Source organism: Xenopus laevis, chromosome 2L (assembly GCF_017654675.1).
Source record: "Xenopus laevis strain J_2021 chromosome 2L, Xenopus_laevis_v10.1, whole genome shotgun sequence".
Lineage (NCBI taxonomy): Eukaryota > Metazoa > Chordata > Amphibia > Anura > Pipidae > Xenopus > Xenopus laevis.
The window spans coordinates 40,858,496-40,883,112 of record NC_054373.1 but is presented as its reverse complement, the minus strand read 5'-3'; the positions used below and the strand labels follow the sequence as shown (position 1 = coordinate 40,883,112).

Genomic DNA, 24,617 nt, shown 5'->3' with positions numbered 1-24,617 from the left:
TGCTCACTTGAAGGATAACTTTTTAATTCAAAAATTTCTAGATAATAGGTTTCCCATACCTGAAGAGAAAAAAAAATTCTCTGCTTTTTTTCTTTCTTCAGGTTGTCTGCAAACCTTTGAATTTGGAGAAGACCATCTCCCATAGACTACATGTTAATCAAATAATTCAGTATTTAAAAATGATTGCCTTTGTCTCTGTGATAATAAAACAGTACCTTGTACAGGTATGGGACCTGTTATCCAGAATGCTCGGGATTTTCCGGATAACTGATCTTTTTGTAATTTGGGTCTTCATGCCTTAAGTCTACTAGAAATTCATTTAAGCATAAAATAAACCCAATAGGCTGGTTTTGCATCCAATAAAGATTAATTATATCTTAGTTGGGATCAAGTCAAAGGCACTGTTTTATTATTACAGAGAAAAAGAAAATTATTTCTAAAAATTTGGATTATTTGGATAAAATGGAGTTTATGGGAGACAGTCTTTCCATAATTCAGAGCTTTCTGGATATCGGGTTTCTGGATAAGGGATCCTATACCTGTACTTGATCCCAACTAAGACATAATCCTTGGATTAAAAACAAAGGGAAAACAATCCTATTGGGTTCATTTCATGTTTGAATTTTTTTTTTTAGTATACTTAAGTTATGGAGATACAAATAAAGGAAAGACCCGTAGAAAAAACCCAGGTCCCGAGCATTCTGGATGATAGATCCCATATTTCTATAAAACGGGTTCCCAAAATAATTAATCTTACATAAAATAATGCCTGGAATGAAATTTGTTTTACAATTCAACTCTTCTTTCCCTGACAATAATGTAAATTAGAGGATGGGTAAAACACAAACTGATAATTATGCCAGAAAATACACCAAGTGGCGCATGAAGAATTCTTTTGGTTAAGATTTTACAAGCTCTAAATACTCTTATCCTTTCACATAGAAAAAAACTACTTTCAAGAAAAACTATAGCTAAATTACCTTTTTTTTGTGCTTTCTATGGAGGAGCGTGGGACTCTTGGGGTACTGAGGACTCTGCAGGAGCTTGAGAGACTAGATGCTGCCCCACTTGGTCTTTTGATGGATTCTGCTGCTTTGTTTTTCACCTTAAGCTGGATGGGTTCTTGTGGATAGATACTATGGGGCTTATTCACAAAAGGTCGATATTCCTTAATGCACAGTTGTGTACATTATTTAAGATGCGTTATTTTAAGGAACGATTTGTTAATATCGCAAGCGTTAATTCTACATTTCTGCACAGCGGTATTCTAATAGCATTGTGATATTTATAAAATAGAATTAATACTAACGCATTATTCACTAACATCTTTTAAGCAGTAAAAGCCTAAAATAGTGCAATAATTACACCTCCCAGGAGTAGGCATTACTAAACAACATCAGGGGGCACATTTACTTAGTTCGAGTGAAGGATTAGAATAAAAAATACTTTGAATTTAAAAGTATTTTTTTGGCTACTTCGACCATCGAATTGGCTACTTCGACCTTTGACTACGACTTCGAATCGAACGATTCGAACTAAAAATCGTTTGACTATTCGACCATTCGATAGTCGAAGTACTGTCTCTTTAAAAAAAACTTCGACCACCTACTTCGCCACCTAAAATCCTTCGAATAGATTTTTCCTTCGATTGTACGAATGAAGGAAATGCGGTAAATCCTTCGACTTCGATATTCGAAGACGAAGGATTTTACTTTGACGGTTGAATATCGAGGGTTAATTAACCCTCGATATTCAACAAGTAGTAAATGTGCCCCCAGATGTATCAATAGAGGAAGATGTATTGAGGAGCTGTAGGGCAGCAATTAAAGACCTTTATGAGGAACTGGAGACTTACCTACAGCCACTAACACATTTTCATGATATGTTGGCCAGATCCAGAATGCACTGTGTTCTGTGTCATGGAATTATATTAAGTTTCCCGGGGAAAAGAATGACTAGAATACTGTAAAAAGAGACTTCTACTCTGCCAGTGACATCCCGAATGTCTTAGGTGCTATAGATTGCATTAATAACATGAAACAATATCAAATGCCTTAACATATCGCACAAAATAACGCATGCTATCAAATACCACACAATTCGGCTAAAATGAACATAAAAATATCACTTCTTAAGTTAGACAAGTGAACTTTTAGTGAATCGATCATTAATTCTGAAAATATAAGTGATAACATTTTTAAGGCCTGCTATAAATAACACTCCCTTTTTCGACCTTCAGTGATTCGGCCCCTCAGGCTGGTATTGGAGCTATGATATGACCAGCTCTGGCGTGCAAGCTCCGGATCGTTGGGGAGCAGCGCGTCCCCAGTGCTCCCCATATAGCGGCTGGGCGGCATGCCATTCGAAAAATGTGCCGCCCTAGGCCCGGGCCTATGTGGCCTGGGCAATAAGGCATATGGCATGCTTCATGATAAACATTTTTATCTACATGTATCTGAGTTTGTATTTCATCAATGTCTGTATTAAACTAAAAGGGATAGGAAGCTCAGTAACAGCAGTGCATGTGAAAGCATAGAGTTTTGCCTTTGGAACTGATGAACATTGCTGCTTCTCTGTGTTTTATCTCCTTGACGCCTTGTACATTATTATTATTATTACCACCACCATGTATGTATATTTACAGCCCCACCATATTATACAGAGCTGTACAATAATTGTTTTTACAAAACATAAAATGTTACACATTAGTGACACTTCGATTTTTGGATTTGGATATATACTTAATGTTCCTCCCCTAATTGGAGTCATTTTTGCAGTTTGTATGCATTAGCCATTCTACTAAAATGTTTCACAAATGCATAATGTAGCCGGGCTGATCTCTTCAACTAAGTATTTACCTGCAGGTCAGATACTACGGGTATGGGATCCGTTATGCGGAAACCCGTTATCCAGAAAGCTCTGAATTACGGAAAGGCCGTCTCCCATAGACTCCATTATAATGAAATAATCCACATTTTTAAAAATGATTTCCTTTTTCTCTCTAATAATAAAACAGTATTTGTACTTGATCCAAACTAAGATATAATGAATCCTTATTGGAAGCAAAACCAGCCTATTGGGTTTATTTAATGTTTATATGATTATCTAGTAGACTTAAGGTATGAAGATCCAAATTACAGAAAGATCCCTTATCCGGAAAACCCCAGGTCCCAAGTATTCTGGATAACAGGTCCTATACCTGTACCACCTAAACCAATAAAACAGCCTCTTACATTCTCATGGTATTAATTCCAGGTATGGATCTGCTTTGCTGCTGTTCGTATGACAGCACCAGAATAAAGTCTTATGATTGTTACAGTGTCTGGATTTTCCCTAGCAAAACTATTAAACCGGAACAATCTGTTATTCAGTCATTGAGGTTGTACCTTTCATTCTTCAATGTTCCTATCTCTGGAGGGTATTTAGTGACTGTCTCCAGTAAATAACCAATATCCACTTGATATCTTGCTTTTCTTATGTTTACTTAGTAACCAATCAATATCTTTGTGTCTTCTGTGGCTTGACATTACTGTACAGATGAGACAGAATTCTAGAAGGAACTTAAGCTGGGTTGTAATTGCAGTTTATGCTTGTTCCTTTTATTCCTACTACACAGCTACTGAATAGTTTTATATTCTTTTTATTGCAGTTGGACTAGGAAGACCGTTAGAAACCTGAAAACTGAAATAAATAAAGAATCGTTCCACTAAATATTTACTGCAGTTAACCATCTGCCCATTGATGTAGTAGAATAAGGGATTTAAATCTTTATTTCAGCTGAAACGGCAAATAAAAGGAAATTGTTATTAAAACATTAAGCATTGTTATTAAGCATTGTTATTAATATTATTAAATAATATTGTACTTATATTTATGTCTTTTGGGCTTAGTTTGGGTCTAGACCCAGTCTACTAAATAGTTATTGACTTGCAATTTAAAATCACCGTTATTCATGCACTGATGCATGTGCAATTCCAAAAGGGGGAAATACAAGAATGGAATACAGGAATGGGATCTGTTATCCAGAATGCTTGGGGCCTGTGTATGGTTGCCACCTGGCCAGTATTTTACCGGCCTGGCCGGTAAAAATTATGGTTGATCCCAATGTTATTAATAGGGAAAAAATAAAAATATATAGGAAGGCCTGTATTTTTTCCAGAAAAGGTGGCAACCCTAGGCGTGGGGTTTTCCAGATAACAGATCTTTCTGTAATTTGGATTTTCATACCTTAAGGGGGTTATTTGTCAAGGTCAGAATTTATCTCAGTATGTCTAATGTCCAACTCTGACCATCTCCGAATTCCCGAATGGACATTATTTATGAAGAAAAGGCCCCTGAAAAAATAGGGTCGGGCAAACTTCAGAGTTTGCCGCAAAAACTACGATTTTTTCGGGGTTTTCTGAGTTTTTTGTGGCGAAACCCCGAAATCATTGGATATCGGTACAGATATCAGCACAGACACTGGGACCTTCCCCATTGACTTATACAGGACCTCGAAAAATTCTTAGGTTTTTTTTTTGCTCTGAAAACTACGAATTATTCGAGGCTCGGATATTGTGAGCTTGATAAATAACCCCCGCAGACACTGGGACCTTCCCCATTGAGTTATGCAGGACCTTGAGAGCTTTTAGATGCCGGGTTTTCAGATTCAGAGTTTTTAGACCATAGGACTCGAAAAATTCTTCGTTTTTTTTTTGCTCTGAAAACTAATAATTATTCGAGGTTCGGATATTCTGAGCTTGATAAATAACCCCCGAAGTCTACTAGATAATCATTTAAATATTAAATTAACCCAATAGGCTGGTTTTGCTGGTTTTGCTTCCAATAAGGATTAATTATATTTTAGTTGAGATCAAGTACAAGGCACTGTTTTATTCTTACAGAGAAAAAGGAAATAGTTGATAAAAATCTGTATTATTTTAATAAAACTGAGCCTATGGGAGATGGCCTTCCCGTAATTCAGAACTTTCTGGATAATGGGTTTCCGGATAACGAATCTCATACCTGTATTTATATGTCTTGCAATACATGTACAAGGAAGTTCTCACCAAGCCAAGTATTGGTTGACAGCCATATACTGACTTAATATTGATTTAAGGTTCCCAATAAAACATATTAATACATAATTAATGAGGTTTTTGTTTCTTAATATGGCCAGTTGTCAAATATTTCTGTTATGATATCTTGATAATTGTATCAAGAAGATGGTCATTGGACATTAAAACTCAATAACGCTTTTGAGTAGTGCAGTCAACAAATCATGGGAGTTCAAGGGTTTCCGAATACAGGTATAGGATCTGTTTTTCAGAAACCAGTCATCCAGAAATCCCTGAATTAGGGAAAGGCTATTTTCCACAGTCCATTTCAAGCAAATATTTTCTAAATTCTGAAAATGATTTTCTTTTACTCTGTAAACATAAATCAGTAGGTTGCACGTGATGGTAACTAAGCTGCATGAATCCACATTGGTAAAAAAAAAAAACAATCCTGTTGGGTTATTTAATATAAAAATTGTTTAACAAATTTAAGCTTATGACAATCCAAGTTATGGAAAGACCCCCTCATCTGGAAAATCCAGGGTCCCAAGCGGTTGGGATAATATATTTTATACCTGTACTGGAGTTCTAGCATGTGAAAACAACTTATTATATTCCAAAGACTTCTTTTTTTTTTTTTTTACAATGTTGCAATTGTACCAGTTAGCTATATTGATTTTTCTCCCCTTCTTTTTGCAGTATCCAGAAAAGGCCTTGTACACTCAGCTTTGTTTCTATCGATTCATTTTTGGCTGGAATTATTCACTGGAGAAAGTTGTTTCTGAACAAGAGAGAGGTAATAATTTCTCCTTTTGAAAAACAAGCTACTCAGTTGCAAGCTGACGGCCAAGCTTCATACATTATAGCACGGTGTGGTGGTCATAGCTGTATCTATCATATACGTACTGTTCTCTAAACCGATAAGGGAAATGTCACATGATGCAATTACAGAGACGGTAGATTTTCGATGGGAAAGCAACAGTGAGAACATTTTGGCAATTTGTTGCAGATCTTGTCCCCTTTATGAGCAAAATGAATTGACACAAATATGACACACCCATTTAAATGTTGATAAAACGCACGGCAACACAGCGGTGTTAAAAAGTGCAGTATGTGAGCACTTTCTAATCCTCAATATATCTGTTTTTCACTAGTGATGGGCAAATTTATTCGCCAGGCGCGAATTTGTGGCGAATTCCCGCAATTCTCGAAACCGCTGTGAAAATTCACCGGCGTCAAAAAATGGACACCGGCGTCTAAAAAATGGGACGCCGGCATCAAAAATGAGACGCCAGCACCGTTTCGCAAAACGCCCCAAATTTGCCCATCATTAATTTTCACACAAGTCCTAAAACTTCATACCGAGAACCCAATTAAGCAAATACAAAAACATGCCTGTTCATTTATTTATTGAGGAAAATTATCCTAATGTACATTTTTTGTGTGTGGCAAAAGAATGTGATCCTTTTGTTTTCAGTAATTGGTGTGCCCTCTTTGGGCAGCAAACATTTCAAATAAATGTTTCCAGTTTGGAGAAATTTGAACCCATTCCTCCTTACAGAACGGCCTTCTTGCGTTAAATTCCCGTTACATTTCTATAGGTCAGGGCTATTCAAAAACATTAACCTTCTTTGCTTTAACTATTGTTTGGTAAATCAACTTGTGTGTTTAGGGTCATTGTCTTGTCTCATTACTCTGTTTCTCTTGAGCTTCATTCTCACCACACTATGATATGGGATCTGTTATCTGGAAACCCATTATCCAGAAAGCCCCAAATTACGGGAAGGCCACCCATAGACTGCATTTTAATCATGTAATTCACATTTTTTCTGGAATAAAAAAGAACCTTGTACTTGATTCATTACTGTTCAGTGCTCTTCTGATGGTGGAACACTGAAATCCCCTAGTGCAATAGAGACCTTTTGTTCCTTACTTTGGGGTTCTTAGAGATCTCCTGGAGTATTGCACATCTTGCTCTTGACTTGTGATGTGTGTTGGTCACCCACTCCTGGAGTGAGTAATGATGATGTTGAATAGCCTGCAATTTGTACATCATCTTTGTAAAAAGCTTTCTAAGCTTTTTTCTGATCGAAGGAAAATCCTCGATCGATGGATTCGAAGGATTTAATCGTTCGATCAAAAGATTTTTCCTTTGATCGTTCGATCAAAGCATCTGCGGTAAATCCTTCGACTTCGATTTTCGAAGTCAAAGGATTTTACTTCGAGGGTCGAATATGGAGGGTTAATTAACCCTCGATATTCGACCAATAGTAAATGGGCCTCCCCATGAAGGTGTTCATTGGTTTGCCTGAAGACCTAAATGCACTACAGGAGCCCATGGAAACCAGGCAGTATAATGTAAGTCACGAGTCCATTTTTACAGTATATACCTGGCTAAATAGAGTGTTCCTACATTGATATTGCTGGAAATAAATTGAGATCCACTGCCATGTATCAAGGAACACAGACCCATTCTAGACAATTTCATGTTCAGGTTAAAGCTTCTGTAATTTTACAGAGTATCTTCCATACAGGGAAAGGCTTCCTGTGTCTTAGAACTGGTGGAATTGCCTATTGATTGCTAACATGTGCCCATGCCTTGAATGCATGTACATGGAACCCAAGGTACATTTCATTGGAGCAATCTACTGCATTTCTCTCTGTACTTATCAAAACGTATTTGCTAGTTTGAGCTGCCCTGTAGGCAATAGAAAAACATGGCAAATAGCCGTCGGTTGCACAGGAGTATTTCTATGCATTTTACTAGTGGTTTGTATAACCATTAGGACACTTGTGGGGAAGAAAAAGAGAAAACCTCTATTGGACATTTTGATTACATACTAACACACATGCAAGCCAGTGAAATAGTAGAAATGCACACAAAGGTTATGCTTTACAAAGTGATGTTTATAATTATAAAAAAAAGGCAGTAGATTTGTCTTTTTTTTATAGCAGAATTAGTTTGTATTAAGCATAGAAGAGAAGGTTGGTCTTATAGATGGCATGTGTCATGGATGCTTCCCAAGGGCAAGAATAAATATATCTCCAAGTATGATACCTCTGTGCAAGAAAAGGGTTTTAAAGAAAAAAATGGCATTTTCTGTTTTTTTTGGGGGGGGATTGACTGCTAGTCCTACACACTGTATGAATCCAAATGCCTTTTTTAAGTTACATTATTGCAGTCCCCTTTTCTGTCATAGACACATCATTTGTAATGGTTGTGTGGTGCAGATTTATTTATGGATTGCATTATTCTCTAGTAATAGTCGCCCTTTAAAAATCCATACAATGATTTGTATTTATATTCTTGACAGTAAACTAGTGGAGTCCAAGCCCTTTAGAAACCTTCTCCAGCCATGTGACCATCAACAACTCTTTTCTGGAGGTCCACAGCAATCTCTTTTGTTAGAACCATGACACACAAGTATTTTTAGTCACTTATTTCATCTAGTTTAAGGACTGATTACTGTTTTGTTCAAATGTATGCAAGCACCACTGAATTTTACTTGCACTTTCCAAAATATTGATTTGATTTGGATCTGTATGCAAGTGTTTCAAGGTGAAATTACGTTAGCGATCGCTTCTACCTAGTAGTGAAACTTCGTTAGTCCTCTTACGCTTAGGTCATTTTGAATAGGGTGGGAACATTAATATCGTATGCACATCTTTATTAGAGATATTTGTGCAAATTCTTGAAGTGGGTGCTTATAATTACAAATGTCCAAGGAACCTGAATAAAGACAAAATACATTCTCTAATGCCCTACACATGAGCCCACCCTAAAATGCACCTCAAATGTCTGGGGAAAATGTTAACCCAAAAAATTTAATAGTTACGACTTTTGTAGGCAATCCGGCTTAAAAAAAGGAAAAGTTACCAGTGCTTTTATAACTTTAATGCATTTCCGGCAGACAGGATATGATGTCAGAAGATTGAGGAAGATGTCACTTCATTTTAGCAGTTCACCTTGTCTGAGGTGGCGAAGGAAACTCTGGCAAAAGAGGTAACGTTCAGTAAAATTCACACTTTAGTGATTTTGCGGAGTAACGACTATTCGCCAGAGCGAAATCGCCTGGTGATAGAGCGCAAATGAACGCTATTGGCGGTCCCGTTCGCAAGCGAATCGTCATCTACATCTTTTAGTAAATTGATGATGTCTCTGTGGATGGGATTTCTGGCGAAATGGTTCTAGCGTTAGCCACTTCGCCCTTTAGTAAATCTGCCCCAAAGTGTTATGTCACTTTAACCATAGCATTATATGTAGGGATGTGCTGAATCCAGAATACGGTTTGTTAATACGACTTTTTCAGCAGGATTTGGATTCGGCCAAATCCTCATGCCTGGCGTACCAAAATTCAAATTTGCATATGCAAATCAGGGCATATCCAAATTGGAGTCGGAAGGTAAATGACACAACTTTTTGTCACAAACCAAGGAAGTAAAAAATGTTTCCCCCCACTTTTTCCTGTCGCTAATTTGCATATACAAATTAGGATTAGTTTCAGTATTAGGCCAAATCTTTCATGAAGAATTCGGGGATTCAGCTGAGTCCCAAATAGTGAATTGGGTGCATCCCTAATTATATGTAAATTAGAAACCTAAGCACGTTCATATTTTAACAGGTCTCCTCACCAATATTAAAGTTGGAATGTATAATAAAACATTAATATACTCTGTATACTGAATGCACCAATAGCATGCCTGTGTTATTTTCAGAACAATTTTGATATTAACACTGCTTCAATAATCATCACTTTCCACTTTAAATCAATGTATTATCCACATCACTGTTTATTTAAAGCATTAAAATTCTTCTGTGCATGCTCAGTATAAAAATATTCGCAATAATTGGGGCATTTGTTACAAATGATCTTTTAACAAATAGTGAATTAGAAATGAAGTAAATACCTATGTTAATAAGAGATTATTGTTAACATGGTTTATCTCTGCTAAGATCCCAGCTGTCAAATACTTATCAGAATGTTTCCATATCTTAAATTATTTAACTCAGAATATAATTGTGTAATTATTTTGACATAAGACATAACATGGTATCTCCGTTTCACTTGACACTTGCTGATTTGCTCAATGAGTGATCAGTAAGACATACAAATATGACTAAAAGTGACAGACATCACTACATTTATTTACTCAATAGAGGTGTAGTTTCTTTGCTACATAGTACTAGGCATTTTCATTTTTTACTGGCAAAGGGGATCACTGAAGCAAAAAATCTGTACATGAAAGCAACCGAGACAAGTTAAAAGGCAACGGAAGCCTCCACTATTTTTTATATTATTTGAACGCTACCTTGTTTTATTAAAGGAAAGATAAACACATGAAATTCATAGGAATTCTGCTTATATTATGAAATGTTTTGTTCCTCAGTATATGAATCATTTAGTTCTGGTTAAATGTGCTGCAGAAGTGTATGTAAGCACAGAGCTATTATTGCTCACTGCCATAACCCTACAAGTTGACCCATGCACAGTAAGTTGCACTCATTGGGGCACATTTACTAAGCTCGAGTGAAGGATTAGAATGAAAAATACTTTGAATTTCGACGTTGTCTTTTGGCTACTTCGAACCATCGAATTGGCTACTTTGTTCGATCAAAGCATCTGCGGTAAATCCTTCGACTTCAATATTCGAAGTCGAAGGATTTGACTTCGAGGGTCGAATATCGAGGGTTGATTAACCCTCGATATTCGACCAATAGTAAATGGGCCTCCCCATGAAGGTGTTCATTGGTTTGCTTGAAGACCTAAATGCACTACAGGAGCCCATGGAAACCAGGCAGTATAATGTAAGTCACGGGAACACTTTTACAGTATATACCTGGCTAAATAGAGTGTTCCTACATTGATATTGCTGGAAATAAATTGAGATCCACTGCCATGTATCAAGGAACACAGACCCATTCTAGACAATTTCATGTTCAGGTTAAAGCTTCTGTAATTTTACAGAGTATCTTCCATACAGGGAAAGGCTTCCTGTGTCTTATAACTGGTGGAATTGCCTATTGATTGCTAACATGTGCCCATGCCTTGAATGCATGTACATGGAACCCAAGGTACATTTCATTGGAGCAATCTACTGCATTTCTCTCTGTACTTATCAAAATGTATTTGCTAGTTTGAGCTGCCCTGTAGGCAATAGAAAAACATGGCAAATAGTCGTCTGTTGCACAGGAGTATTTCTATGCATTTTACTAGTGGTTTGTATAACCATTAGGACACTTGTGGGGAAGAAAAAGAGAAAACCTCTATTGGACATTTTGATTACATACTAACACACATGCAAGCCAGTGAAATAGTAGAAATGCACACAAAGGTTATGCTTTACAAAGTGATGTTTATAATTATAAAAAAAGGCAGTAGATTTGTCTTTTTTTATAGCAGAATTAGTTTGTATTAAGCATAAAAGAGATGGTTGGTCTTATAGATGGCATGTGTCATGGATGCTTCCCAAGGGCAAGAATAAATATATCTCCAAGTATGATACCTCTGTGCAAGAAAGGGGTTTTTAAAGAAAAAAATTGCATTTTCTGTTTTTTTTGGGGGGGGGGGGGGGGTTGACCGCTAGTCCTACACACTGTATGAATCCAAATGGCTTTTTTAAGTTACATTATTGCAGTCCCCTTTTCTGTCATAGACACATCATTTGTAATGGTTGTGTGGTGCAGATTTATTTATGGATTGCATTATTCTCTAGTAATAGTCGCCCTTTAAAAATCCATACAATGATTTGTATTTATATTCAAGGATGGCCCTTTGAAATTTAAATGAAAGCTAGCAGTCAGTCTGATTACACTGCGTGCCTCATTTAATCCCATACACTTCTACACATTTCCCATGGAATGATTGTGGTTTAGCCGCTTGAAGCTCAAAGGTCACATGTAATTGATACATAAGATGGAATTGTGGGCTACCTGATTTGTGAGGAAAATAAGGTTCAGTCTTTTAAATTGTTCATCATTAATCCTGTAACCAAGGGAAATGTTCACTTCATTTTTTTTGGGGGGATTTTCAGTTGAAAGATGATTTCAAATATGAAATATGATTTGACGTCATTTTCAAAATGTTTAAATTGTACAAGGGGAATAAAAAAAACGATCAAATAAACTTTCTCTTTATATAGGGGCTTCAATATAGATCCACAAAATCTGATTCCAGTTATCACCAAATAAGTGCCAAAACAAAGGTATTTTGTAAAGTTTACCAGTTATTCACCATGCAGAACAAGCTGTACAACCATTAAAGTACTATCTGTCAAATCACAATGCAAACACAAGCAGTGGGATAAGTAGTGGACCTGTTAAGGCAAGCAAGGTTGTTAAAATAATTGGTACTTTTAGGGGCCGATTCACTAAATTCGAGTGAAAGATTCGAAGTAAAAAAACTTCGAATTTCGAAGTATTTTTTGGGCTACTTCGACCATCGAATGGGCTACTTCGATCTTCGACTAAGACTTCGAATCGAAGGATTCTAACTAAAAATCGTTCGACTATTCGGCCATTCGATAGTCGAAGTACTGTCTCTTTAAAAAAAACTTCGACCCCCTAGTTCGCCATCTAAAAGCTACCAAAGTCAATGTTAGCCTATGGGGAAGGTCCCCATAGGCTTGCCTAACTTTTTTTGATCGAAGGATATTCCTTCGATCGTTGGATTTAAATCCTTCGAATCGTTCGATTCGAAGGATTTAATCGTTCGATCGAAGGAATAATCCTTCGATCGTACGATCGCAGTATTTGCGCTAAATCCCTCGACTTCGATATTCGGTCGAAGGTTTTCAATTCCTAGTCGAATATCGAGGGTTAATTAACCCTCGATATTCGACCCTTAGTGAATCAGCCCCTTATTGTTTACTGAAGTACAATAAATATATATATATATATATATATATATATATATATATATATATATATAGATAGATAGATAGATAGATAGATAGATAGATAGATAGATATAAATGGGTAGACATTAACCATTTCATAACTGCTTATAATTCCTTAAGAGGAAAGTTACATAGCAACACAACCTTTAGACCCCTATACCCTGGTAAACCATGAACTGATAGAATGGCACTCTTGCAGAAATATACTCAAGCTCTTCACCAAGGAATAAAGTCCTCTTAACATTGCCAACAAACTTAGGAAACCTCAGTCCTATCCGCAAGTTCGGCGTTAACAACCCATCAACTCTAATCGATCGAGTTTTCTCGAACCGCTTGAATTGATCAAATCCCTCTGAAAATTCGACCGTCAAGAAGGCTGTATTAACATCTTCAAATGGTTCACAGCACCTCTGCCATTGACTCCTACATGGCCGTGAGAGGTTTTAGATGGTGTATTTTTGGATTCTGCTTATTTCCCAGACGGAGTATAATAAATCTCAAAAAATTTCAGTTTTTTTTTAAACTCGAAAAATTTTCAGGTTTTGTTTTTTGTTAACCAGGAAATTCGATTTTTGACCAAAAAAGTAACCTCCAAAACTCAAATTTTCATGGAAAACACAACTCGATCCCTAATAAATAACCCCCCTAATCTATGTATTACTACACCCAATTCAGTAGTGATATTTTTCTTAAGTCTTAGTGCCTGATTTAAGAATGCTTGAGCGTTTGGATACTAAAATCACAGGAGAGTTCCTAAACTCTTATGTGGTTTCTTGATTCGAATGCCTCGGCACAGAATAAAAAGCTTGGCACCTAAAATTTGCAGAGCTTTTTTTTTCCAGGGAAAAAAACATGGAAATGTGTTGTGAGATTCCCAAAAGTCAAAGCAATAGTAATTAAAAGTACAAAGTAAATAATTAAGACATGAAAAAGGAGGGCCTAAAGGAAACCTGCTCAGCAGGAAGCCGTTGACTCATGCATGGTTTTAGCACATGAATACTCAAACCAGAAGGCTCAAGCATTCTTAAATCTGGCCCTCTGACTTTAACACTGGGTTAAAATTGCTTGACAACCTCATCCATCATAAAATCATGGGGATTCTGTATCCTACAAAATGCTAAAGAGTCTTTGCCTTCGACAGTACATCTGTTATGATGATTTGTGCAGAAAAATAAACATTGGTGGCTTCTGATCAGAACATATCATGTTACACACTGAAGCTTTTAGCCAGGTCTTGACAGATTTCAACATGGCTCCCTATGGATCCAAAAGTTCGAGAATTATATAGAGCACAGTCGTTCTTATGAGAAATTGTCTTTTCAGTACATCTAAAGATTTCATGCTTTAGCAATTACTATATGATTTTGTTCAAATCTATGTGTGTGTTGTTTTGTTTTTGCTTTTTCTTTTTTTAAATTATCATTTGTCAATTGAGAACAGTGGCAAAAATGTATCTGAAGATATATGGCGAAAGAAGAAATCCATTTATGTGTGAAGAAATAAGAGTTTCCATATCGAGAATTCAACCCCTTTCATTTGCCCCTAAACAAATACACTCATGTTGCTCTTCAGCCATACTACATAAAGAAGATTCTTCAAAGCGAGATTGGCAGCTTTAATTTATTTGATGTGTGCAATCACAGTCCATGTTAAATTCAAACCCGCTTGTCCAATCAAGGATTCAACATAGAAGGCAGTAACAAGAATGCGGCACACTATAATAAAGAAATCTGTTGATTGAAAACAGTTTGTAGGTTTTGGAAATGATAGGGGATGTAATTGGTAAGAAAGAAAAGGACAGGGCTTGATAAATAATGGGAAATTGAGCATATTTTTTCCAGCGATAATGCTAACTCAATTTAGTAATATGTTGGGGCTAAATTTTGTACATACCTTTCCTTTAACTTTGCAAACCGGTCATTATGTCTACAACATTATGGTTAAAATGGCATTGCTCAAGAATTGCTTTCAGACTTCCATAATGCATCGATCACTTGATATGGAGAAGGAAATATTAAATATTATAAGGTATGAGAAAGCAAGACTTGTTTAATCCAGTGCAGGCGCAGAGATTGCTAGAGTATGTGTAAAATTTCTGGTTAACCTGAGGCCATCACAGAGGATCTGTAAAAGCTCTGAATATTCGTGATTTTATTTTAGAGACACCTATCGAAATTTATGGCAGATGATCATGGAAGTGTGATGAAAGGTAGCGGTTGGTCCTAAATTATGAACTTTTCCTGGCACCAGTCTTTAATCAGAACGACATGGGGGACACTGATCCAAATAGTTGGCCATAGACGTGCAACAGAAACTCATTATCCATAAACTCAGAATTATGGGAAGGCCATCTCCCGCAGACTCCATTTTAATCAAATAATTCCAAGCAATCCTATTGGTTTTACTTAAAGGGATCCTGTCATCGGAAAACATGTTTTTTTCAAAACGCATCAGTTAATAGTGCTACTCCAGCAGAATTCTGCACTGAAATCCATTTCTCAAAAGAGCAAACAGATTTTTTTATATTCAATTTTGAAATCTGACATGGGGCTAGACATTTTGTCAATTTCCCAGCTGCTCCTGGTCATGTGACTTGTGCCTGCACTTTAGGAGAGAAATGCTTTCTGGCAGGCTGCTGTTTTTCCTTCTCAATGTAACTGAATGTGTCTCAGTGGGACCTGGGTTTTTACTATTGAGTGTTGTTCTTAGATCTACCAGGCAGCTGTTATCTTGTGTTAGGGAGCTGTTATATGGTTACCTTCCCATTGTTCTTTTGATTGGCTGCTGGGGGGAAAAGGGGAGGGGGTGATATCAATCCAACTTGCAGTACAGCAGTAAAGAGCACAAATCACATGACTTGGGGCAGCTGGGAAATTGACAATATGTCTAGCCCCATGTCAGATTTCAAAATTGAATATAAAAAAAATCTGTTTGCTTTTTTGAGAAATGGATTTCAGTGCAGAATTCTGCTGGAGCAGCACTATTAACTGATTCATTTTGAAAAAAAAAATGTTTTCCCATGACAGTATCCCTTTAATGTTTAAATGTTTTTTTTGTATAATGATGCTTTTAGTAGACATAAGGTATGGCGATCCAAATTACAGAAAGATCCCTTATCCATGGAAACCCCCATATCTCGAGAATCCCAAAACTTGAGACTTGGGTTTTTTTGGCATTATTGCAAAACAATCTATGAGTAGAGACGCGGCTCCATACGGTAACATTCAATAAATTGTTTGGTAAAGTGGTTAAATTCTTCTTATGGCAACTTCTGATTAAGTGCAGACTTTGCTTTCAGCTGCATGCCTGCCATTACCCTTATAAAGAGGTATCTCTGGCCAAAATCCATTCCATGGTAGTTTGGGCACTAATGCTATTGAAAAAAGTTTGTCCACGGTCATACATATACCTACACTGTTGGGCCTTTGTTGAGATGAAATCTCCCAGTATACATAGTCTTTGCCTCGGAAAGTATTTAGTATTTGCATATAACAGTTTGAATATAAAGCACATCAAATGCACCATGGCTTATTGTTTTTAAGTAAATGGTAAGAAATCTATATTAAATTGTCTGTCTGCAGAAATAAAATTGCACTGCTAGATATTGTACTTCTAAGTGGTTTAATGTACATCATATTTAATTCAGTCTGAATAGAACATCTGCGTTAGAAGTTTTACAGATATGCTTCTAACCATACTTTATAAGCAAATTAGCTCTCTATTATGCTTATACTTATTTCTCTGCATTTTAAACCATCTGTTTTTGTTGATACAAATATTGATTTATGCTGTTGCCACAGTCCAGGAAAAGTCCACACATTTAACCACTTCACTGTAATCTTTCAAGTTTCATCAGGAAAAAAAAAAAAAAAAAGACAAGCTCCAGCCTAACCTTTCCCTCTGAACTATGCCTGAACACAAGGACCTGTTAAATGAGCAAAACAACGCTGCAAATCTAAAAACATATTTGTAACTCCAGACTAAATGTATAGAGAGATTTGCAGGGATGATATTTAACTCAAACTGTTAAGAGAAAAGAGGAGGTTGTTTTTTTTTTCTTTTTTGTGTAATATGCAATAGTTACAATAAACACACGACATCAAAAATCTCAAAGGATTCACTTGACAGTTGCTTGATAACAGCTTTTTCACTCCATAGTTTTGACAGTTTGTGTGTGTTACCATACCTAGTATAAACTAAAACATCACTGTCATTTTGTATCTCCTTTGCACATTGTTCCTTTTATAGCATAAGATGGTTTCCCTCTATCTCTGCTACGGAAAAAAAAGACAAATTTGCTAGAGGCAACTTTATACTTTGAGACTGCCATTTGTTTTCTGCCCACTTGCACAGTTGTAGCTGTCTTCACCTCTAACCCATAGTACTAGCAATAACGGTTCGATTAAATAACTTTCAGTCGCGTTACGTGACACTTTTTTCTTTAATATGGTTGTTTTTTTCCACCACTTATCGTGAAACTTCAGCACAGTGTGAGAAATGTTTGTTCGCCGATTATGCCATTTTCTGATTGATCTCAAATTGAGTTTCAAATTCTATATTATTCCATTTTGGAAATTATCGATTTGATGCATCCCTATATGATGATTGGCTGTTTAGTCAGATCTGCATTGAGATAAGAGATATAATCACGCTACAAATGTTTCCATAAGCAAATACAAAAGTGCAGTAATCTAAACCATAATCCACATGCTGCTTTGGTGAAAACTATTGATATATTGTACATTAAAAGGATTATAGGTAGTGATGTAGCGAACTGTTCTGCTGCGAACTAGTTCGCGTGAACTTCGACCGTTCGCGTCCGCCGAATGTTCGCGAACGTTTGGGAATGTTCGCGAACGTTTGGGAATGTTCGCGAACGTTTGGGAACGTTCGCATTTTGAGTTCGCGTTCGATTCGAATACAAGTCGTTCGACCATTCGACCATTCGAATTCCTTCGACCGCTAAAATCAAACGATTTCCATTCGTTCGAACGATTGTAAGCATTCGATCGAATGAAAAGCATTCGATCGAATGGCTTCGATCGTTCGATTCGAATGAAAATCCTTCGATCGAATGATTAAAATCCTTCGATCGTTCGAATCGAACGATTTTAGCGGGTGTTCGAAGTTTGCGAACTGTTCGCATTTTTTGCCGGTGTTCGCGAACGGCGTTCGCGAACACCAAATCGGAGGTTCGCTACATCCCTAATTATAGGTACATTGTGGTCGACCAGTATGTAATATGCCATCTTGAATTTTCAGTGTGGGACTTGAAGTGCCTCTGTTTTCCATAGAAACTGCACACCACCCACTATTGAAAGCTGTGGGATGTCCCAGGATCCATCACTTGACAATGGAACAAGGTGTGTGAGGGGTTGCATGACTCAGTGAGCCTTAGGGGGGCTGGGAAATGGTTCTTATGAGTCAGTGACACATTATCCTGGAATCAGTTATGTTTCTGTAAAAAATATTTATAGTCCTATTTGGAAGTTCAGATAGTATTTATGCACCTTTTCTGCATAATCCCAGCTGAAAGAGTTTCTGACGATAAGAGGAGTATTTGTTCGATCTAAAGCGTTTGCATTAACATTTTCACTGAAAATGGTGATATTTAAAACATGGCGTGGATTCGAATGTCACGAGTCTCAAACAGACGAAGAAGCGACTGTGGCATCTGTGAGCGTTCTCTAACAAAGTATGGTAATTGGCTGAGAGTAGGCTAAGAATGATAATATAGAGATTGCAATGTTGCCTCTTGGAGTTAGCTTCTGCACAGAATGTATCTTATAGGTGGTTTTAGGGGTTCTATTTCTGTATGGCTCACAGGTCCTCATTTATGAATTTGTGCACATTAAATAAAACTTGTACATTGTTCCTCCCTAAGAGATTTGCAGGCAGGCTGGCACTGACAGCTGAGTGATAGCCAGGTAATTCCTGCAGCCGGTGTACTTCTGCTCTTAATGTGCAACCTTTGAAAAAGTGCTGGAAACATTTCTCTTGTGCGGTCTAGTTTGCTATAGCTTCAGGTTCTTGAGAACTCTTCAGTAAAGTACAGTTATATGCTAAAGGTCACTTGTGTATTGCTGGCCAATACACAGGCTTATAAAAGCTAAAGCTTAGTGGTGTACCTTTGATTTGCCTGGTCTGTTTGCCAAGATAGCAATAGGGCAGGTTAGGAACTTCTGTTGGAGGAGGACATCATCTGAGCACTGATATGGTCCTCTTCTAATTGATTACTAAAGGCCTTCTCTTATGAACCTATTGTTGGCCTGAAGGCCAAGTGATTGGTTAATCCTGTTGGTGTTTAAATTAGGAAAAGATCCGCTCGTCTGGTGCCAAATAAGTGGATTGCAAGCTTTAGGCTAGGGCCAGATGTTGTTCTTGCCTTTTGGGTTGAGAAAATCTTGTGCACACCCAATCCTTGTCTAAATTGTTTTGTTCTCATTGGAACCTGGCACCTTCACCAAAAAGAGTTGATGTATATTATTTATTTATTCAAGTGTTGGGGCAGCTTTCTGTTTTGAAACACAGATTTTCTGGTGAACTGTGTTTGTTTGAATGTATATATATATATAATTGATTTAATACTCTATAACAGGGTGCCCAAAAGGTAGATCGGGATCTACCAGTAGACCTTTAGCTGGTGGTCAAGACACTGTCTAAGACACTGTCTAAAAAAAGCTACTTGTCTAAATCACCCTCTTATTTCATGCTTTTCATTTAGATATTTATTATGTTACGGTTACATAAGAAATGTTGTTTTTCAAATATAACAATGGGATCATAATGGGACAACATCACTAAAAGTAGACCTTGCATTAGTAAAGTATGGGCTCTCCTACTGTAGAAAAAGACATGCTTCTAGTATCATCTTCAGATGATCGTCTTCATCTGTGTCTTCTCTGCAGTTTCTGCTCCTGGCAGGCACTACTTTGCTATCACTCTATCACGGAACCCGTTTTTTTTGTTTGTTTTTTTTTGACCTGAAGAAACACAAGTCTTTTACAAATGTGTCAGTGTTTCCCGTTTTTATATAGAAGGGTTATTTTACCATCGAGACACATTTATTCAAGCAGAGCAAAGCATCCAGTGTCGTCATGTGGCATGTTGCAGACAAATTCCAATTACTTTCCACCTTCCAGCTTTTGTTAAACACTACCAGCTAGTTGACAGTAAAATTATAAATACAGGTGTTGTCACACTACACTATAATCAGAATTTGTAATTTAAATTTTCATTTGTGAAGACCCCTCTTATCTCCCCCACGTGGAAAGAGGAATAGAATTGGATTTATTGACAGAAAAAGAAAAAAAAAAAGACTGTCTAAATCATTACCTGCATTTAAGCAGAAAAGGAAACTAAAGCTGTCCATGCTAAAGAAGCATTTTATTATCACATATTTACTCATTACGTTTGCTGGTAAATAAAACCAGCCAATGTGTTTGACAAGTGATTGGCAGGATTGAATAGGTTTTCCCAGCACCACAACAATGGTGGAATGTAAATATATATTTTGCTTTTGTTTCGCTTGTTCTATATCTAATGCACGCCTGCTGGTAAATTCATCTAAAGACTCATCAAATTTAACTTTTTACTAGTCTTCATATGGTACTAAACATGCCAACTCGGATTTCCCTGCCTCTCTTTTCTTGTTGTTTGTATACATATACGCTGTTTGGAGAGGGATGTACCTTCTATTCCTTCCCAGCAATATTCCTTTATTATTTATTATTTTTGCTCTTCTCTCAAAGCATTTAGTGTCGTGTCTGCCAGATTTCAGTGATGAGCAGTGAATTGCTTTTAAAATGGGCATTATGCCAGTTCAGCAGTACAATGGAAAACCAATCTTCCACCATTCTACTTTTGATGCTGTTATTGTAGCGTTTTAGATAACTGCCACCACCAAAAAATGATGTGCTCAATTCCTTACAGTTAGTCAAGTTAAAGACAGAGCAGCATTAAAATTACTCCGAAAGCTGTTTGTCAGAGGTCTAAAGCCACAGCATATAGGATAAATGATTTGTTCCCAAAGGTGAGTTTCTTCTGTCGAGCTATACCCTTCTATTTGGTTTCACATCTTAACTGTGGGGTAAATTTATCAAAATTCCAGCTTGTGTTTTTGTTCTTCTCAGTTTGAATATACACAAGACTATTCTTTTAAACCATGAATAGTCATGATTTATCAAAGAAAACTGGCAAGCAAAAGTGTTTTCGCTTGTATGTGACTGTTCTTTATAGTAGAAACACAACCATAACTTCTCTGTCTTTATAAACCTTTACAAATTTCTCTCCTAAAGTCAAACCCCCCCCCCAGTGACTTAAATTGCTTACATGATACTCCAGGCTGGCATTCCTCTTTCGAAAATCACACCGACCCAGGGTAGTTTTCCATAGGGTGGGTGGCAATTATCTTTTTTCAGGCATACGCAGTCCTAAACTTTGCCCAAAAGCAACTCTGGGTACCTTCCGAATTGGCACCCTTTGGCTTTTCTTCTCCGTTAACAAGGAAATGTATTTTTCTAAGGAGAGAAAGTGAGACTTGTTTGAATTAAAAAGCTAATGATAAGGAATTTCATCTTTACCGAATGAAGTATAAACTTTTTTGGTTATGCCGATCACAAAAAACTTTCCATCAATCTGGAATTTTTTTTTTATTTAGACCCCTACCGCACGGTTCTATAACTCACTGAATCCAATTAAGGGATCCAACAGGGGACCAGGGCCGGATTAACATAGTGGGCGCCCCTAGGCCCACTGCCGTTCTTTGGCCCTGTCCCCTCCAGGGGGACAGGAGCAATGGGGATTGGCGCACATGAAATTTAAAAATGATTGTATCTTCAGTGCATCCTCAGTGTCTTTGAACCAATGTGGGTGTGGTTGGGCAGCATGCCGCCCCCCTAAAATCCTGCCGCCCTAGGCCCGGGCCTAGGTGGCCTTTCCACAAATCCGGGCCTGCAGGGGACAGTGTTCTTAAGATACTTTTATTATCCTTTGCAAAAGCATATTCTTCTTCCCAATTTATCGAGTAATTCTGAGTATTCTGAGTATGGTTGTGCCTATAAGAATTTACCAGTGGTGTATCCAGCGGTATCATGTGTTGTCGCTATCACCACACCCCTGTTAGTTACACTGCTAGGTTAGACAAACCCAAAAAAAGCACAAATAACATGTTTTGTTTCATTTTGGAGTATTAGTGAACTTTCCTTATAAAAAAAACCATGGTTAAAAAAAAGAAACCCTGGCAATATCCTTACACCCCTTTTCTGAGGTAGCCAGTGTACCTGCCTGTGTAGTACAACTAGCCTAATGGTTAATTTTGAGACGGAAAGTGGGCACATTAGGATTACTCTTAAAGGAGAAGGAAAGTCGTTTAGCACTTGGGGGTACCAAATGTTAGGCACCCCCAAGTGATTGTATTTACTTACCTGAAAGCCTGGGCCAGAAAACTGCACCGGTCCAGGGTTATTCCAGTGAGCACCATGGATCGCTTTTCTTCTGGCTTCTTCTTTCTTTCTTTCCCGGGGCAGATGCATGTACAGTAGAATGAAAAAGCCAACTTTTCAGTTAAAGTTTGGCTTTTCACTGTAATGCAGATGCACCCGCGAGAAGAAAGAAGCCTGAAGAGGAGCGATCCGTGGTGTTCGCTGGTATATCCCAGGGCCAGTGCAGTTTTCTGCTGATAGGAGCACCGGCCCAGAGGTTTCAGGTAAGTAAATAAATTCACTTGGGCGTTCCTAACATTTGGCACCCCCAAGTGCTAAATGACTTTCCTTCTCCTTTAAAATTATTTGTACTGGCAATCTATTTCATGTGCTTGATTTCCATATTTTTCATAAACGGCTTCTTCAGATAATTGATTTTTCTTTTACCTATTTATGTAGTGCCAACGTATTACACAGAGCTATAGATGAAATGTAATTATTTTCATCAGTTCTTGCTCCAGTGGAGCTTATTATCCCCTGTTAGCGCTGCGTAGCTTGTTGCCGCTATATAAATAAATGACGGTGATGATCTAATTTCCTTATCACAAGCATTTATACACATCCCTGGGGCAGTATAATTTAACTGCCTGTATGTTTCAGACATATACAGTAGAACTCTCATTTTACATTTACACGTAAGAATGCCACAAGTTCCAGGGGAAAAAATAGTGTCCATTAGGTGGATATATGAAATCAGGGTTCTACTGTATGTTTATATGTTATATTGCTACTCCTAATTAAAGGTTGCATATGTGGTCTATGTGAAAAATGCTGTACAAAATCTACCCATTTATAAAACCTTTTTTATATATAATGTTTGTAATGTTTGGTTGAATCTTCCACAAAAGTCAGACAAAATAGTAATATGTGTATTGAAATCTGCACCTACCACCACCCCCCCTCCCATCCAAATGGACTGTTCTTCTGTCCAAGTAACAGGTTCCACCCCAAAAATCTAGTTTAAAAAAAAAACAAAAAAAACTTTTGCTATCTAATGCTTTAATGTCACATGATTTGGTTTGGTTGAATCCTGCAAAAAGTACTGGGATTTGGTTTAAAGAAAAATCAAAATGGCATTATTTTTGTCCATAGAACATCATCATCCTTCTTGAAGGATGAGACTTGTTGATAAGATAACTCCAATATGGCTATTGGCACATGGAGTGCTTTGCAGTTGGTTTTAATTGCCCATGCCACCTCCTGTATTTGAATGGGAAACATCTGACAACGCCAGTACAGATTAAAAAATATTTTCAAACAAATGAATGAAGAAGTTGTTGTAGGAGTGAGCCACCTTCAAGCCCATTGTCCCTTTAATTTATTAAAATAAACACTGTGAAATTGGAAATTCTATAAAAGATCCACATTCCATACAATCAAGTGCAGCATCAAAGTAACTGCCTCTATTCCACCATGATATTGTGCTGTTTCCCTGCTTTTTCCACGTCTCTCCTCCATTGGCCTTGTTGTTTTTTCTGTCTGCCCTGGTCTGTGCCACCCCCTTAACTTGCCTGCAGAATGAATATGTTTTAAACAAGTGGTTTCTTTTTTCTTTCGGGAAAATAAACCCTCTAGAGAGTGTAGTTTTAGTCCTCAGAAGGAAAGAGAATGTACGTTAGGTGTTTTTGGTTTCCTGAAATTTCCCTACATACAGTATGTCCCCAATATCTGCTGTCCATAAATAAATAAAATAAATATTGCATTCAGCGCAATAATGAGCAAGTATCTTTGGGGCGTTCCTAATGCACATCAGCATGGGGTTTAACATTAATCAGTGAGACAAGCTCAAAAATAGCAAGTGTATGAAAAAGGGATTAAAAGCACATTAACGATTATTGTTGATCGATGCCATTTGATCATGAACATTGGGGAGAAATGCACAAGATGCTAGTGATCAGCACATTTGGCAGTTACTCAGTGCTGTGTTCGGATTGACCCATGAGTCAGGTGGGTTTGAGTTGAAATTTGGGCAACCATTGTGGATTTGGGTTGGGTGAAGTACACTCCTCCTCTGCTCCTGAAGATTTCTTCTCATGGAACAAGAGACTCGCACAGAAGTAGCATATAGTGCAGGAAGATGTGGTTATGGATCGGGTGTGGGTCCTCCAAAAGCAACATTTTGCTATCGAGTTTTTCCTGACTCGCACATCATCATTAGTCAGCCCTAAAGTCACCTGTGGGAGGGTCCTCTTTACATTTGCAA

The 24,617-nt window shown here is 37.4% G+C and overlaps 1 pseudogene; it reads left to right on the top strand.

Moving 5' to 3' along the window:
* Positions 1-24,617, top strand: part of LOC108707448 — a 173,861-nt pseudogene that overhangs the window by 137,550 nt on the left and 11,694 nt on the right.